The 16,171-nt window shown below is 40.9% G+C and overlaps 1 long non-coding RNA gene across 1 annotated transcript in view; it reads right to left on the bottom strand.

The window, feature by feature from the left end:
- The window catches only part of LOC125334483, a 144,089-nt gene that overhangs the window by 117,200 nt on the left and 10,718 nt on the right, over window positions 1-16,171 (bottom strand). The gene's annotated exons all lie outside the window — the stretch shown is intronic.

The following is a 16,171-nucleotide window of genomic DNA, read 5'->3' as shown; positions in this document are numbered from 1 at the left end:
TCATGTAGAGATGCAGCCAGTATGGCATGGAAAATGAGATCTAAGGGAGGAGCACTGGGGGACTGGAGCTCTGGAGGAGCCAGAGATTGATGTCACCCTCACCCCTCTATAAAGAAAATTAGGCAGACTGACAGTGAGAAGGTACCTGCTGCAAAATAACATTTAACACTAACATTTTCCCAAGGCAGAGCTTTGTGGGGAAAGCAATAATTAAAATCATCCTATGCACAAAGGCAAATGAGGAGCACAGGACTCAGAGCCTGCTGGCAAACATGCTCCTTGAGACAGAGGCTGTCCAGGGCAGAACTGGGCTGTGAGTTCAGCTGAGAGCTCTTGCACAGCCAAGCTAATCATGAACTCCAGCATCTTGTTACAGCAGAGCCTTATTATTTATCTGGCATCCCCTGCTTAGATGAACATAACTAGGCTATGTCTTCTGAGCAAATTATTGCCCATCTTCGTTGTTTTAAAATAATTCTTACCCACAGAAAGACTATTTCAGTGAGTCAGAAATTAATAAACAGAAAGAAGTGACAAGCCGTGTTTGCTAATGGCACATCTCCAGGCACAATAGGGACTCAACCCTCGCTGGCACCTTCAGCTGTTAAACCCTATTTGTTAAAGAAAAACGCAACTAAAAATCAGGAAACCAGATGAAGCTTCCTATTGACTAAACAAATTATACTACCTATAAATTTTCTCAAAAATGGGTAATATTTCTGCTACAGGGTGCACAGGAATGGAAAATACTTCCTCGACTGACATGTCATTTTGAAGATAGAACAAAACAGAATATAGATATACATCTTTGCATCACCAGGTTCAGCCCCTGACAGCCTGCCTGTCTGGGTGCTGGGCATCTGCTTTGATTTAGCAGTTTGGCACCCTCTAAACCCAAGGCCTAGAGCCTTGGAACAGCTCCATGGGAACAGGAGAAGTAGAAACAGCAGCTTATGGACCCCAGCCTGTGTGGAGTGAAGGAAGGATAAGCATCAGCAACTTGATTTCCATGAGTAGTTCCAAAGGAGTTCAGGTCTTCAGCTCACTGCTATTCCAAAATAAAACATCAAACATGCTACTTCAACGAACAGTGGATGCAACTTCACAGAACCAATATTAAGTCAGTAAACTGAAAAGAAAAAAAACAACCAAACAAAAACCCCACAGTTGTTTGTTTCCTTTCCTAAGCTTTAAGGAGATCGGTCTTACAGCTGTGCTCTGTGTACTGAACATGCCTGCTCAGCAATGGTTTAATGGGAAAACCTGTACAAACTTTTGAACTGTGATTATGGTGGTACTTTAAGGTTTTCAGTCACTGGAGGAGTTTATGGTTCCTGCACATGTCACACAATATATGGCTTGCCTTACACACACAAAGCACACACCATAAGTGCAAACACTTGCCCGTGGGACAGACTGCTTTATGGCTTAATATGCTTATGGTTGTAATAAAATTTATTTTAGGAGAAAGCAGTAAAACAAAATTTAGAGAGTAGAATAATGGGATAATTATGCTCTAAAACCAAATGGGCTTTCTTTATGTCACCGTTTCATAAAGTCACAACAATTTATTACAGCAGTACCTCAATAACCTCACTACCTGTTGGTCAGTTGCCACTTCCATTATAAATTCTGCTTTTCAAGACCTTCATAGAGTGCAGCAGTTCCAGCTTGTATTAAACTAAAACTTGCCATATCAACAAGTTATCAGCACAAATGCAGTTCTCCACACCTCAAATGGCTAAAATCCATTTTTAGGATCAGGATATATTTGGGGGAGACAGTGTCATGGGTAGAAGGTTTGCTTCCAGGAACACCAGGGAACAATAACACAATATTAGCTATAGAAATATCACAGCCTTTTCGAGGTTCTCAGTGTTTCTGGCATTGCAGGGATAAGGAATGGAACCTAGATCCTTAGGCTGGTTAAAGTAAAGCCCATGGAGCCAAAAGTAGGGGCAGTGGGGAAGAGGGAAGAAGCCCAGCTATTTAAGTACTAGGAATACTACAGTGCCCTGTATTTTGCAGCTTAGACAGGGAGGCCATGCCCTGAATTCCCCGTATGTGCAAAATTTTTATTTACTACAAGTTGAGGAACCAAGAGCAGTTTCTTAAGTGAAAGAGGAGACAAATGAGGCAGGGAAAAAAAAAAATAAATTAAAGAACCAATAGGCTCTCAGCTCCATATCAGTATCCTCACATAAACAGTAATCTCATAAAAATTAATATCAGACATTTTTTCAAGAGAAAGTTAGGAGCACTCTGCAACACTTAGCATGCAAATGAGGCAGTAGTAACACATGCATTCAGGCTGAACATTTGATAAGTTCCAAGTTTTTGAAATGAGTCTTACAGAAACAGATACTGTCATTTCTCATTCCTCCAGTTGTTCCTTGCTCCTGCTTCCTTTAGAAGCAGCTGAAGGTTCAAGGTTAGCTCTGGGATGCCTCCCTCAGCACAATCTGCTTCCCTTTGCTCTTCTCTTTTGGGCAGAAGCAGCCCAGCCCAGGGCCAGCCACAGCTAATCAGCCTTGGGATGGCAAAACCCAGATTGCCCCACAGTGCTCGGAAGTCCTGTGCTGGCCCTGGGGCAGGGGGAAGATGCTGCTGGTGATTTCAGCAGTGCCAGCCAGAGTCCAGCCACCAACTGAGCTGCACATCTGAGAGCCAGGAGTGACCCTACAGTCAGGCAGAGAGCCCCTTCTCAGGATCCAGCAACACAGCAAATCTTTCAGGCAAGAAGAGACTTCATGATTCCATTTCAGCAAAACAATTTACAAGTCTATTCCACATATTACCTGCAACCTTGTGCATACTTCTTTTGTGTCTGGCTATTAAAATTGAGTTGGCACGCAGCACCTCCAGTATTAGTAAGAAATCAGTAACACTGTCCTGCTGGAGACATGCTACAGAGAAGAATGGTGCTACAGGATCATCTAGAAAATCACTACTTCCTTCCCCATACTGTGGCTGCAGGGAAGTCCACACAGTCTAAACTTCCATATTAACTCTGAAGCTTTCCAATTTACACTTCTTCACATCAACTATAGATTAGTTTCTTTAATTGCCCTGTATAAATTCATAGCTGAAATGTTTGACACGCCCAGAACAAACTGTCTGTCACAATGATGTTTTGCAGCCAAGCAGAGAGCTTAAATGGATATTCAACTTAACTGCAGGCTTTGTTTCTTCATATTTCAAGTCTTATTCCTTAGTGTTTGCTGAATTATGCATTCTGAACACATCTTTAGATTGTCTGACTTCAAGTAAATGTTCTGTTATTCTTTGAAAAGAAACATGTTTCACTGCTAGCTTCTAGCTCCCTGCCATTCCTACATGATTTTTCCATATTCAAAAAAACCCATGATAGGCAGGTCCCTTCAGGACATGAAACACAAAACAACTCTGCTGTCTCCAGTTAGCATTTGGAGAATTACAATCTAGAAATATTTATTTGCAGATGAGAAATGTCCCCGGCAGTGAAGCAGGGCACATCTGGAGGGAGCACAGATCTGCAGAGGTCCAGCAAGTGCAGGCTAACTCAGCTGACAGAGCAGGATGCTACCTAAATCTGCTGCTGCTTACATGATTCCAGACTTCCTATGTCAAGAAAGTTTATTTATGGCCACAAACTTTAGAGCTCAGTGGGTGCATCAGCTCTTCCACCTCCCCACACAGAGCCAGAACCACTGCACACCTACACACACAGGCACGCCCAGCAGGAAGGCAAGCCAGGGAAAAACAGTGGGAGCCATCATTTCACCCTGTGTGACTTCCCCACGGAGCTTTCACCAGGAAAAGCAAATTGTCATTACAAATCCCAGCTTCCTTTTCCCTTTGTTGCTATCAGGGTCTAGGGAGTGCAGTTTATTGGCAAATTATGAACCACTCACAGTCCATACAACACACTACCAACCCAAGCTGCCAAACCAGATTCAACGGCCCATGTTATAATCAAAGGAGGAATCTCTGGAATGCCCTTGCTCTCACAAGATCCTTAACATTTCCCTGATGAAGTTTTTCATATTTTTGTGTTATGATAAGTGCATAAGAGAAAACAGAGCATATACTCAGAATTAATATCCCATAGCATATGGCAAATCGGATGAAGAGCTTAGTAAAATGAATAAATTACATAGATTGGGTTGTTTCTGATTTTACGATCAACTTTGTCTTTGGGCATCTGTTCTCTTTGAAAGCTGCACAACTTTTGCTGATAATGGCCTCCCCTCTCGTGGTTAGCACAGTGTATGATTCCATTGTCTAACTGATTGGATGTTTGCTAATGATTTTTCAACATCACTTATTCAGACATTATTGATTTTCAATTGCATCTAATTGCATGACATTCAGAACTCACAGGTAAGAAACTTTGTATTCTGTGAGATGAGGTCAAAATAATAATGTTGGAAGTCCAGCAAGAGTCAGAAAACCCACTCCCATGTCTTATATGCATTTGTAAGTACATAATACTTTTAGTGCCCCAAGCAAAGCCAACCAGCTCACAAGTGTTCTCTGAATGACATCCTAGCATTAGGTCTCACACCGGGATTTACAGTCAAAGCAACACTGCTTCTGCCTAGGACAGTCTACTGAAATCCATCCAGGACTTGAAAGGCATTTGCTGTGCTGATTCTTTCATTTTTAGACCTTATTATTAGTAATGACAGGATAACCTTCATAACTATTTCATAATTTGCTTTTAAACAAGGTATACTTCGTATTTTTCTTTTACTTCATTACATGACAGAACTTGGCCTTTTTGAAGAAGTTCATTACAATTCAATTTCTAATCTCTTCTTCAGGACAGGAATACAGATTTCTGAGAATATAAATCAATGTGGAATGAAACAAATCTGCTCTACAGAACAGGATACACAAGAGGAACTGAATGTTCAGTTTAAGTATGAAGGCAACTTTAATTTAGCTGTAAAGCTGCATTGCATCCTGCTTTGATAAAAGCCTTGCACTGCACATAATACATCACTCAAAATGCCCATGCAGTTAGAAGAGGAGCAGATATGGTCTTATCAGTTCAAAAGCATCTGATGAAGGGAACCACAGTCTTTTGACTAAGTTATGATAAAAATTAATAATGAACACCTACTGAAACCAAGACAGAGAACATTATATAGAGTAGATGGTGAATGACACTATATATATATATACACAGAGAGAGCTGAGATGTTGCTTTTTAAATAGTTAATGAATAATTAATGGTTCAGTTGATGAAATGAATTTGCTTATTTTCATAATTTCCATACTGTCAAACCCTTTGCACCTACATCAAAAAAGGGACAGGAGAAGGAGAAGAAAATGGCAATTTGTGTGAAAGCCTGCTTCATTAATATTCAAGATCATCCATTTTAAAGCAGCCATTTACAAATCAAACAGTCAGTGTGTGCCATTTTGCATACCAACGATATTATAATATGAACAACATCAAATTTCAATTACAAGCACATGAAGCCAAAATCAGCTCTCAAGCAAAAGCAGGATAGATGAACAAAAATGCTCTAAATTCTTAGTGTAGGACTTGATAGAACTGTTGAGCTTTCTCTCTGCTCAAAGCAAATTATTCCTTTGTCCTGAGCATATCCTGTCTCTCAATCTGGCCACAGAAATACCCATCACAAGTGTTATGTAGAAACACTGGCAATTAGTAAACAGAGAATCACCATAATAAGCTAAGCCTAAGTACAAACTTACTGGTGGCTCTTCATTTAGTTTAACATATTTTCCAGCATTGTCAGTATTTGTTAGCGAACCAGCAAAGACAGAGATGCATTCTTAGATATGGGAGCAAGACTAAAGATCTCTCTTTAAATCCAGGTAAAAAAACACAGAGCTTTGCAAGCTGTAAATTGAAGTGAGCTTTCCCTCCCAGCAAGGCTCTGCCAGAGTTTGGCAGGAGCTCCAAGTCAGTTATAGTCCTTTCTGAAACTAGAAAAAAATTTATTTGAAGTAATCGCAAGCTATCAGAAAGTCACCTAAATTTCAACTACATAACAAAAAAGTGCCTGGTGCTCAAGCATGTTTCCTGAGATTCGGGCTCACTGCCAGTGTTGAAAGTGCTGCCAAAGCACCACAGACAGGGGCCAAAAAAGAAAAATCATCCAGTCTACCTGCTGACATAGGAAACCTTCTTTCCATGTGGGTTTTGGCCCAAATCTATTACTACAGTGTAAAACACATCTGTTTCCAAACAGAGGCTTGGGGAGACTGACTCAGTTCATGTACTTGAGGATCCACAGCACACTCACACCCACAGCCAGGTAGGACAAGGCTGCAGTCAAATCAATCTGAAGAATCAGGAGTTCTGGACACAGCAGTAAGTTTAGTGCCTAAAATGTCTACAGGAGAGGATGGATTAAAACATGCACTCTGTTGGTAAAGGGCAAAAGGAATCTCAGTGGCCTTTGTGGCACAAAGGTGCAGCTGGGATGTGTTTGTGTACCCTGAAAGGGTTGGTGTGGCCAAGAGGCTTTGTTATACTGATGATGCACAAAAGAAGTGACTCACACAGCATTTACAGACTGGAAGCAGCAGGACACAAATGCCAGCAGGTAGATCAGAGGGTTATTAGGAGGAGAAAAAAACCCAACATTATTATAAAATACCTTCTAACCCAAACACTTCATTGCTGACAGGAGGGAGATGCCTTGGATATCACAACAAAGGACTCTGCTGTAGATGCTCAGGACAGCCACCCACAGAGGCCACTGGAGCAAAAGGGCAAAACAGCGAAGATCTGAGCTACAGAGCCTAGGCACCCAGCAGGGAAGGCTGAGGGATCAAAGGTGCAATTAGAAGTCTGCAGACAGGAATAGAAATATTGACCAGCAAAGTTACAGAGCTTCAAATGTAGAAACAGCAGTTAATTCCACAGAGGGTGGGAGATGCATTAAGGTCAACCCAGGCAGAATTTCAATCAAGAGGAGCAAGGTTACACCTGGTCAGAGGCTGAGAGAGCATGGAAATTAATCTCTGAATGCTGCAGAGGATCTGAGCTGCTGAAAGAGGAAAAGTTGGGTCCAAATTGGACAAGTATGACAGAGCAGACTAGCAGGTACAGTAGACACTCTGCATCAATAGACTTGGCTAACCCTGGGTAAATATTTTTATTAGATGAACACCTGATTGCTATTTACTACTTCAGATAAAGACCAGAATATTGTAAAGATGGCAAAGATGGTTTTATTCACTCAGCAAGAACTGCTGACGTGGAAAGCACACAGCCATCACTTGCATACCTGAATCTGGTGTGGGTTAACTCTCATTCCACTAAAAAAAGAGCTGCCAACTGATTTTTTGTTACCATTAACAGAACCCATGTTTTATTAGAATCTCTCCCAGAAAAGTAATTTGGTCCTGTTTTAGCAAAGAAGTGAAAAATATAGTAGTGCCCTGGTTTTTTTCTGCTATGATGCCTCTCTCATGGACACAAATGTGTTTCCTTTCCATCTAATGTGGATTTATTTGACTCTGGTTTCAGCTCCCTTTCCACACTCCGTTACAAACACTGTTTCTCTGCACTAATTTCCAGAGCTTTTAAACACCCAGTATTTTATCCCCATGAATGCCTTTTAATCAAGCAGCTTTTCAATCTTTTTTTCATAAACTAAGTGGATTGAATTCTTATGTTTTTCACTTGAAGACACATTCTTAAACCTCTGAAGCATTTTTTTATGATCTTTTTCCAAACCCTAGAGTTTTGCAACTTCCATTTTAAAAGTCTCCAGGACTACTGCAACAGATATTTGTCTCTTGTTCCTGCTCTTTAGTGCCCAGAGTGCCACATGTTCCTGTTGCTCTGAGGTGCCACACTTCTTTTGATTGTCCAGGATATTCGCCTTCCAAGAGTCCCTAATAGATTTTTTTTCCCCAGGATAAACATTTCATTCAGCATCTCTCACAGCCCAGACTGCACTGCATGTAACACAAACCAAGCTTTGTTTAGCACAACTCACCTGTCACACCCGAACAATATTAAACTTTTATGTTACTTTGTGATCACTGAATAAACATCAATTGTCAGGTCCTGCAACACATCCCACAGAACTCTGGACCAAGCCAATGATGTCCTGTTGGCATCTACCTGTGAGATTTGTCAGTTTGCCCATTCCTAATCCATATGCTCCAGAATCAAAACACTGCGGATTTCTCAATCAAGTATCTGCAAACAGTTTACAGAAGTTAAATTAGTGCAATTATATCCAAACTTATAATCTCGGGAGAAAGCTCTAGGCTTGCCTAGGGTTTTTTCCCAACAAAGACACGTAGATGGACTTTAATTAAATTCTTCTACTTATAGAACTGATATTTCCCAAGAGCCTTTAGGTTTTATGCATCCTTATTAAAAGTTACACACATTTCAAAAACTCTGCTTACAACTGTTCCTTTCCTAGAAACAAAAATCATGGGTTTTACCACCCCCCACTCAAGGACTCTCCCATTTTGCTTGTATTTTCCCTTCCACATTCCCCCTTAAATATTTTTAACAGTTTTTTTAACCTTTAATTTACATTTATCAGCTTGAATCTAACTGCTGTACCTAAGCATATTCAGAATTTATCTGTAGTTTCAATTAAAAAGAACCTGAGAGTTGACCTACAGAAGCAGATTTTCTGGAAGAACAGAAATTTCCTTTTTCAACAAAGTTCACTTACAACAGTTTCTTCTTTGGTCACGCAAGCCCTTTCCAGGGTATCATTCTCCAAAGGCTGAAACATGAGGAGCCTTTCTTGCTGCATGAGTCACTTCCCTACACCAGCATAAAAACCTCTGATGTTACTCAGGATGTTCCTTATTATGTGGAGATGCAGATCTGCATGAATAATGTATATACTGGGTTGGTTACAGAACCAAAATATATATTAGAAATTCATTTGACTCATGCGAAAAGTAGAATGTTAAGGCTTTTTAAAGGAATACAAATGTAAATTCCCTTTTTAGATCAACCTCTGAAGGATTTTTGAGGACCAGAAGTTTAAGAACAGCCTAATTGCAAATACCCATTTCAAAGGTTTAACAACCAACATTCCTGAAAATTTTCTGCCACTTTTGGAATACTGGATTATCTCTGAAAAAGATGCAACCCAAGTTTAAGAGATCTGTCTCCTCAAAAAATTCAGCAAATTTCTTCTCCAGAAAAAAAATCCCCCAGTCCTAATTGCACATAGATCTGCTTGAATCCCTGCTTTTACATTTCAGTGCACAGGTAAAAGATGAAATGGCAGTGTGGACTCCCAGGCTGGCAGGAGCTGTGGGTGTGGGCTGTGACCTCGGGCTTGTGTCCTACGGTGGGACAGATGGGAGCAAGTGACCAAACCTTTCTTAAGCAGCAGCCTGGACAAATCCTGCAGCCATGCAACAGGCTGGGAAGTTCTCAGTCTTCATGTACTGTCATAAAATAAGACACAGCTGAATTAGTGCCAGATCAGACTCTTTACACAGGGCATTAAAATCATCTCCAGTCACACAGGGACACTCAATAAAACTCTGCCTGTGCACCCACGTTACAAAGCTCCTCGCTAGTGCACAGCTTCATCCAATCCCACACAAATCTGGTTATCAGCAGAGTCTTCTCTGGTACCCTGTTTCAGTCCATGCAATTTTAATTTTGGATAGTTGGATTTTCTAAGGTGTCTGTTATGACGAGTGCTTACGACAACAAGTAGCTTTCAAAGCACATTTAACTAGACAGGGCAGATGCACTTGCTGCCTGTCCACATTCTGTAAAAAACTAAATACCCAGGGGTAGAAGGACAGTTCAAATGCCACGAACAGAGAAATACATTTTTTACAAATGGGAGGGAACTGTGAAAATGCACTGCTTTGGGTCACCAGCTGTACTGCAGGGATGAGACCTGAAACTCTGCTGCCTTCTGCAGTTTCAGCATTGACACACCAAAACTGCCAATCAAATCCTTAAATCTTAAGTGTGCTTTTATTTATAGATAAAATAAATTATAACACACATAAAATTTAAGAGATGTGGTTCATTACAGAGGAGTATAGCTAAATCTGACTGGGCTCCTCTGAGCTTCATAGAAGCCACAGTAAAATCTTCTTGGAATAAAAATAAATAATATAAAATAAATGGCTGAGCAAATTAGATTTCCTGGTGTTTTATCTAATTAATCCACCTCTTAACTCAAATTGGTTGGCTTTTTAATTACCAGTTAATCTCATCCATACAATTAGGGGCTTTTCTGCTCATACCTTTTCTTTAAACTTTGCTATGATTTCAGTGGGGTCTTTGGGTGTGTGGTGTTATGGGGTTATTGTTTGACTTCTTTTAAATAAAGGGTCTGGCTTGTTTACCTGCATGGGCATAATATTGCAAACAATGACAATATACCCCCCTGCTTAAAGGTATTACTTTCTAAGAACAGCTAGACCAGACTACATTTCTAATGCCTTGTTCCTGGTGTAAAAGAGCAGCATAGAAATCTTCCAGGTTAGCTACTGACCAACTTTGCTCTAATGCAGAGGATTCTTCATAAAGCTTACATTGGGATGAATCTGCAGATCATCATTGTTGGATATTACACGAAGAATTTTAAAAGCAAACACAACATTTTTACTTACTTCTAATATTTAAGCCAGAGATTTAAAATAGTATATTTAAAGTGACCAAAATTTAATCTTAAAAGAAAAAGCCAGAAAGCTGTTTGAATATGATCTATACCATCCGTCTCTAAACACTGAGATTCCAAAATGTTGGTCTGTTGAATTGATGTCTTGCCAATACAAATCGCAGTACTATTCTGGGTTATTTATGAACAAAGGGGGAGTGCAAAGCTCATACTTTTAGCAGCCTTCATTCATTTTTAAGTGTCTCACTCTTGCAAGGAAATTGCATTTTGTCACCAGAAACATAATTCACAATGTTGTTCTCCAAATCAACTGCCACCTTGTTTGGTCTAAAATGCTTCAACCAAAAGCAAAAAAATACAACTTCAAAACTGAAATTTAAATAGTATAGGGAATTTTCCTGGTCATCCAAGAATGTTTCCCAACATGAATTCCCCCATATTTACACATCCATATTTCCTGCAATTAGAGTTTGTACCTCCCTTACAGCACACAACCATATCTGTCAAAGTCAGTCGAACACAGAATCCTACTTCTCGAACTTTCCTAACAGCACAACCACAAATCACAAATTCTGCAGACAAATGAAATTTATTAAACAGTTTATGCTGCTCTCAAGGAGCTCCCTGTGCAACCCCCTCTGTCCTACGTGGCTGCAGGTAGAGAAGCAAAGCATATTAACTGCTATGGGTAGAGTACATTTATTGGGCAACCCAAACATCACACAAAGATCTCACATGTTTTTTCATTTAGAGAAAAAAAAAAAAAAAAACAGCATTCAACTGGTTTTCCACAAAAAAAAAAAAAAAAAAAAAAAAAAAAAAAAAAAAACCACACAAAAGAGGAAAACAAAGTAATTGCTCAATGCATTTAGGTGCCACTGAATTATGTCATTTGATGGCTGAATACCTTATGAGGTGACACTGCACAGACAGCACAGCTGTCTCCTGGCTACATTGTACATCCTGCTCCTCTAAGCCAGCTGCAAGGTGCCACAGGAATCCTGAGCACCTGACATTTCTTGCCTGTCTCAATCCAGACTGTACCCAGAGCCAGTCTGGGATTTTACACCCAGGGAGGGGCAGCAGGGGGTGGCACAAGGGGAATATTCAGATTTCAGGTTCTTTAATCTCCATCCAGGAGAGTCATGAGGCAGCACTAGAGGGCTAAGCATTATTTATTCTAAATGTCTCATGGCAAGAGACAAACACAACCCTTGAAGTGTAATTAAAAAAAAAAAAAGCACAATTTAATATAACCTCAAGATTTCTTGTATTCGTCAAAAGTTGAGAAGGAGGCACCATTTATCACAGTCTGGAGGCTGGGAAACTTCACTGCAGGTGCATTTATCCTGACAGTATCTCTGATATCTTGTATTTCACATCTTGAAGGGCTGGAGCTATTTTATACACACAAGCACTCACCAGTAAGATCTGACATCAAAATTAAAATGCAGTTGTGTAAGTGTAAACAACATCTCAGAGTCAAAAAACAGATGGGGTAGATGTTAGCTCAAAAGCTACATAAAAAGGCAAGGATAGCTTAAACAGGGAGAGACTGACATAGAAAAATCACTTTAACTACATTCCTACTTTACCTTGGGAGGCATTTTGACAGGATTATGTAAAACAATCAAGTTTTCCTGGGAAACCACCCCAGCAGATCACAGCAATATGCTCCATCTGATCTTGCCATCTTCTCTGGGCATTTATACGTCAGTCTCCAGAGAGCCATGAGGTGGCAGCAAGATAGATGCAGACATTTCATATATTTTCATAAATTTATTGTAGGCACAGATTAATCCAACAATGTACAGTCACCAGAGTCTGACACTGTAAAGTCTGCATCGGTGGTTGGGATTTAGATGCACAGTATTTCCATTTTAGTCAAACCTTCACAAAACCCTAAGTGTCCCTGCCCACGGCACAGGTTTGGAATAAGATGCTCTCTGAGCATCACCTTCCAACCCAGATCTTTCTAGAACTCTTCAGCTGTCTCACACTTCAAAACCTATCATTCAGATGGGTCTTACATATTCCCTCCCAATTCTCTTCCTCCTGCTCCAACCTCTGAGCCTCTGACATCTGCCATGTCTCTGGAGCCACTGCCAGATCCAGGCACTGTGAGGCTGAAATGCAGGAGATCAGAGAAGCTGAGTTTCTTTTAAAGGAAGGGTAATGAGAACAGCTGGGTTCTGCTGGATTACATTTCCCTGCAACAGTGACAAGTTTCAGCCAGACGGTTTCACTTGCTGATACAGCAACACCAATAACTTTAATCACACCTCTTATCCTCAGGGACTGCACAGAAAAAGGCATGGTGTGAGGAAGAGGGAGAGCAGGCCAAGCAGAATGGTGTGTGCAGAGCCAGGGTACGTGCACAGGGTGCATCATGGAGTAGTATAGGTCATAAAACCTGATCCTCTCAGGATTAACCTGTGATGATCTGTTCCCAGAAGAGTTTCATGATTAGTATGAAATTATGCAGGGCAGAACTCTTAATCCACACTAAGGACACAAATGCCACAAAACTTGACACTTGAATTACGTACACTGAAATCACTGAATGTCGGCTGTGCCTCGGTCACAAAAATCCTGGAAAACGAGAAGAATTATTTGGTGTGCATTCAGTATGATTCCCCTGGGCTTAGACTGCTCCAACAGAAATATCTTCATTCTGAAACTCTCATATATGAGATTTACCGTCAGGCCCCTCCCCATTTAGAAGACTCAAGCAGTCCCTTTGCAGCAGCTGTCTCACTAGAACTATACAGAATTTAGTAATAGCTCTGCTGAAGAGGAGTAACATTTGTGTTAATACTCTGCAATATTTCATTTGTCATAAAAATCAATAGAAATTTTCAGAAAGGGCATTTTGTGCTCTGAATGTGCTAATATGACATTCACCAGACCAAATTAATTCTCCAAACAACAACTGGCTTCCTGGAGTTTTGATTCAAAACAAGAGCCCAGTCTTATTTCTCTCCTCCCCAACCATCTGCAACAAGTGAAATCCACCCTTGGTGATGTGCAGAAGACAGCAAAGAAGTTATGACAGCTCCACTTTAGCTTTGCAGTCTTTGTTTCAGTCGGTCATTCTCAGCCCCTGAGTAAGACACAGCAGTTTGTTTCCAATGATTCACTCCCCACCATCCTCTCTGTGCATGCTAGCACCGCATCTCCCACATCCTAGTGGGAGTTTCACACACTTGGGCTGTTATGTCTACATTCAATTTCCATGCTGAAAACTCCACCCTGGACAAAACCTCAGCCACCCATCAGGGGTTTTCAGGAGTCCCATCCGTTGATGGGATCTAAGAGCAGGAAAAGGACCTTTGATTTGGTGAATACAAACAATTAAGAGAATGGATTTATCACAAACCCAATGGCCCCAGATCTTCAGGAAAAACATGGTGACTTCAGAGCCCTGCCCTTCTGCCAGTGGGCTTTGGCAGGTGAAAAACCTTAACTCCAGAAGACGTGTAGGTTTCCAAAAGGAACAGCAATAACACTATGTCAGACCTGAAAACAAATATCTTCCAAAAGGCTCAAAGGATGCAGTGACAAGCTTGTAATCACCAGCCGGGCTCTGCTAAGAATTGTTCAATACAAACACAATAAAGATCACAGGTGACCCCTGAACCAACACCTTAGAAAGCCTTTTAGATCTCCTTTTCACACCATTCTGCCCATTTTGTGGGGCCATGTCCTGCCCTCAGAGGGTGCCCACTCCCAGCTGGGTCTCTGGCTGGTCATCAAGCTGTGTCCAGACTCCACCCAGGACCAGCTGACAGCTCCCTGCCTGCCCAGTACAGTTCAGCAGTTGGGTTTCCTCGGTCCAAAAGCACAAAGAGCATCCAGCTCTTCCACAGCCAGCCCTGGTTCTGTCTGCAGCCACCACTGGGTTTAGAACCAGAAGCTGGCAGGGACCCCAGCAATCCCTTTCACCTCCAGTGCCATATAGTGCAGCTCAAGAAGAAAAAAATCCACAAAAGCAGCAAGCATCCACTAGCAGCGTTTGCTGCAAATCATCCCAGCTCCACTTTCCATCTCCAAATGGACCTGGCCTTTCCTTGGCATTCTCCTTTATACACCCCAAAATCCATGAGCACTGCCTTAGAGGATAAATTACCTGAGGTACAGACAGACCTGAAGTGAGAATCAGAGAGCCCCCTCTGCCAGGGGACAGTGCAAAAGGCTCACCTGGGTCCCCCCAGAGCAGGCTCCGTGGCTGCCCAGAAGAACAGCCTCCTCCTTGCAGTCTGTCCTCAGACACCAGAGCAATGCTGGAACATCTGGTTCTGTGTTCAGAACTGGTTCAGAACCAGCTCCTGCCCAGAGAGGCAGCAAGGGAGAGGAAACTGCCCTGAAACCAGAGCTCAGGGAACAAGAACATCTTGTTCCCTCCCTCCAAAAGGCAGAAACCCTTGTGTAATACTGTACTGGTGCCCTCCTGTTGACCATGGTTTACTGAAAAAGGACAAGGATTTTGATCTCATGCTACATCATTGTTAGAAAAAGTGAAGGGCTTTAGTTTAGTGTTGAAAAGCTTTTAGAGACTAAATATTTAATTCACCTAAACAGTATCTGCTCCATCAGACACAATTCTGGACAGGTTAATGGCAGCCTGTCACACTTTTCAATGAGCAGCATCCTTACCTTGCCCATATAATTCAAATATCATACATAAAAAGCAGTGAGGAAAAAGCTTGAAAGATGGAAGAATGTTAAAATAGAATTAAAATGTATTTCCAGTCAAGAATGCAAGTGCTCAAAAAATGGCACACTACAGCAAAGCTGTACAAGCAAATTGATTATTTTGGTTCACTAACAGAACAAAAAACCCCAGCTTTTACTTTACCCGTCTGAAAATAGAGACATTTGAAATCAAAAGTCTTCTCAAGCAAAGAAACCTGGCCCCAGGAAAAATGTTCAGTCATTTGACCAAAATTTGTATTAATAAAGCAGTGGATTGAGCACCTTCCCTCCTTTAGGTCTCAGCAGATCCAACTCCACTGCACGTTCACAGGTGTCTGTTGCTGCTTCACAGCTGCAGGAGTTCACGTAGGAACACAAGCATCTCACATACAATTTACTGCCTCTGTGGATACATTTTGAGGACAAAGTACATTCATACTTTCCAGGGCTCCTAAAGAGACCTAAGGCTTAGAAATACATTTTTCTTTAAGATTTCTTTATTTAGTGTAAAGAAAATTCTATTGTTAGATGGGGAAAAGAAGTAGCAAATTTAATAATGAAGTTCAGATGTGAAAGCTAATCTGTTATTCTAAATTTTAAATGTGACATTTTCAAAAGGACTAACATCAAACATATTATTTGATTTCAACCTCAGTCTGGAGGTTTTATCTTCCATAACTTTACAAGTGTACTGCAGAACACCTATTTCACATAGAGTCCTTCTGCATCCTTCCTGAGTTACTATAAATAAAACAATCCAAAAAATCTCTATTCCAGTGATTCTCTGTTTTCCATCACAATTTGCCTGCAGTGTTATTAAAAAAAAAAAAAAGAAAAATCTATCACACAACAAAACCTAAGTGGAGCTCATGTGT

This window comes from Corvus hawaiiensis, chromosome 16, assembly GCF_020740725.1.
Source record: "Corvus hawaiiensis isolate bCorHaw1 chromosome 16, bCorHaw1.pri.cur, whole genome shotgun sequence".
Lineage (NCBI taxonomy): Eukaryota > Metazoa > Chordata > Aves > Passeriformes > Corvidae > Corvus > Corvus hawaiiensis.
Note: the sequence above shows the minus strand (reverse complement) of the source record. Positions and strands in the feature narration are given on the sequence as shown.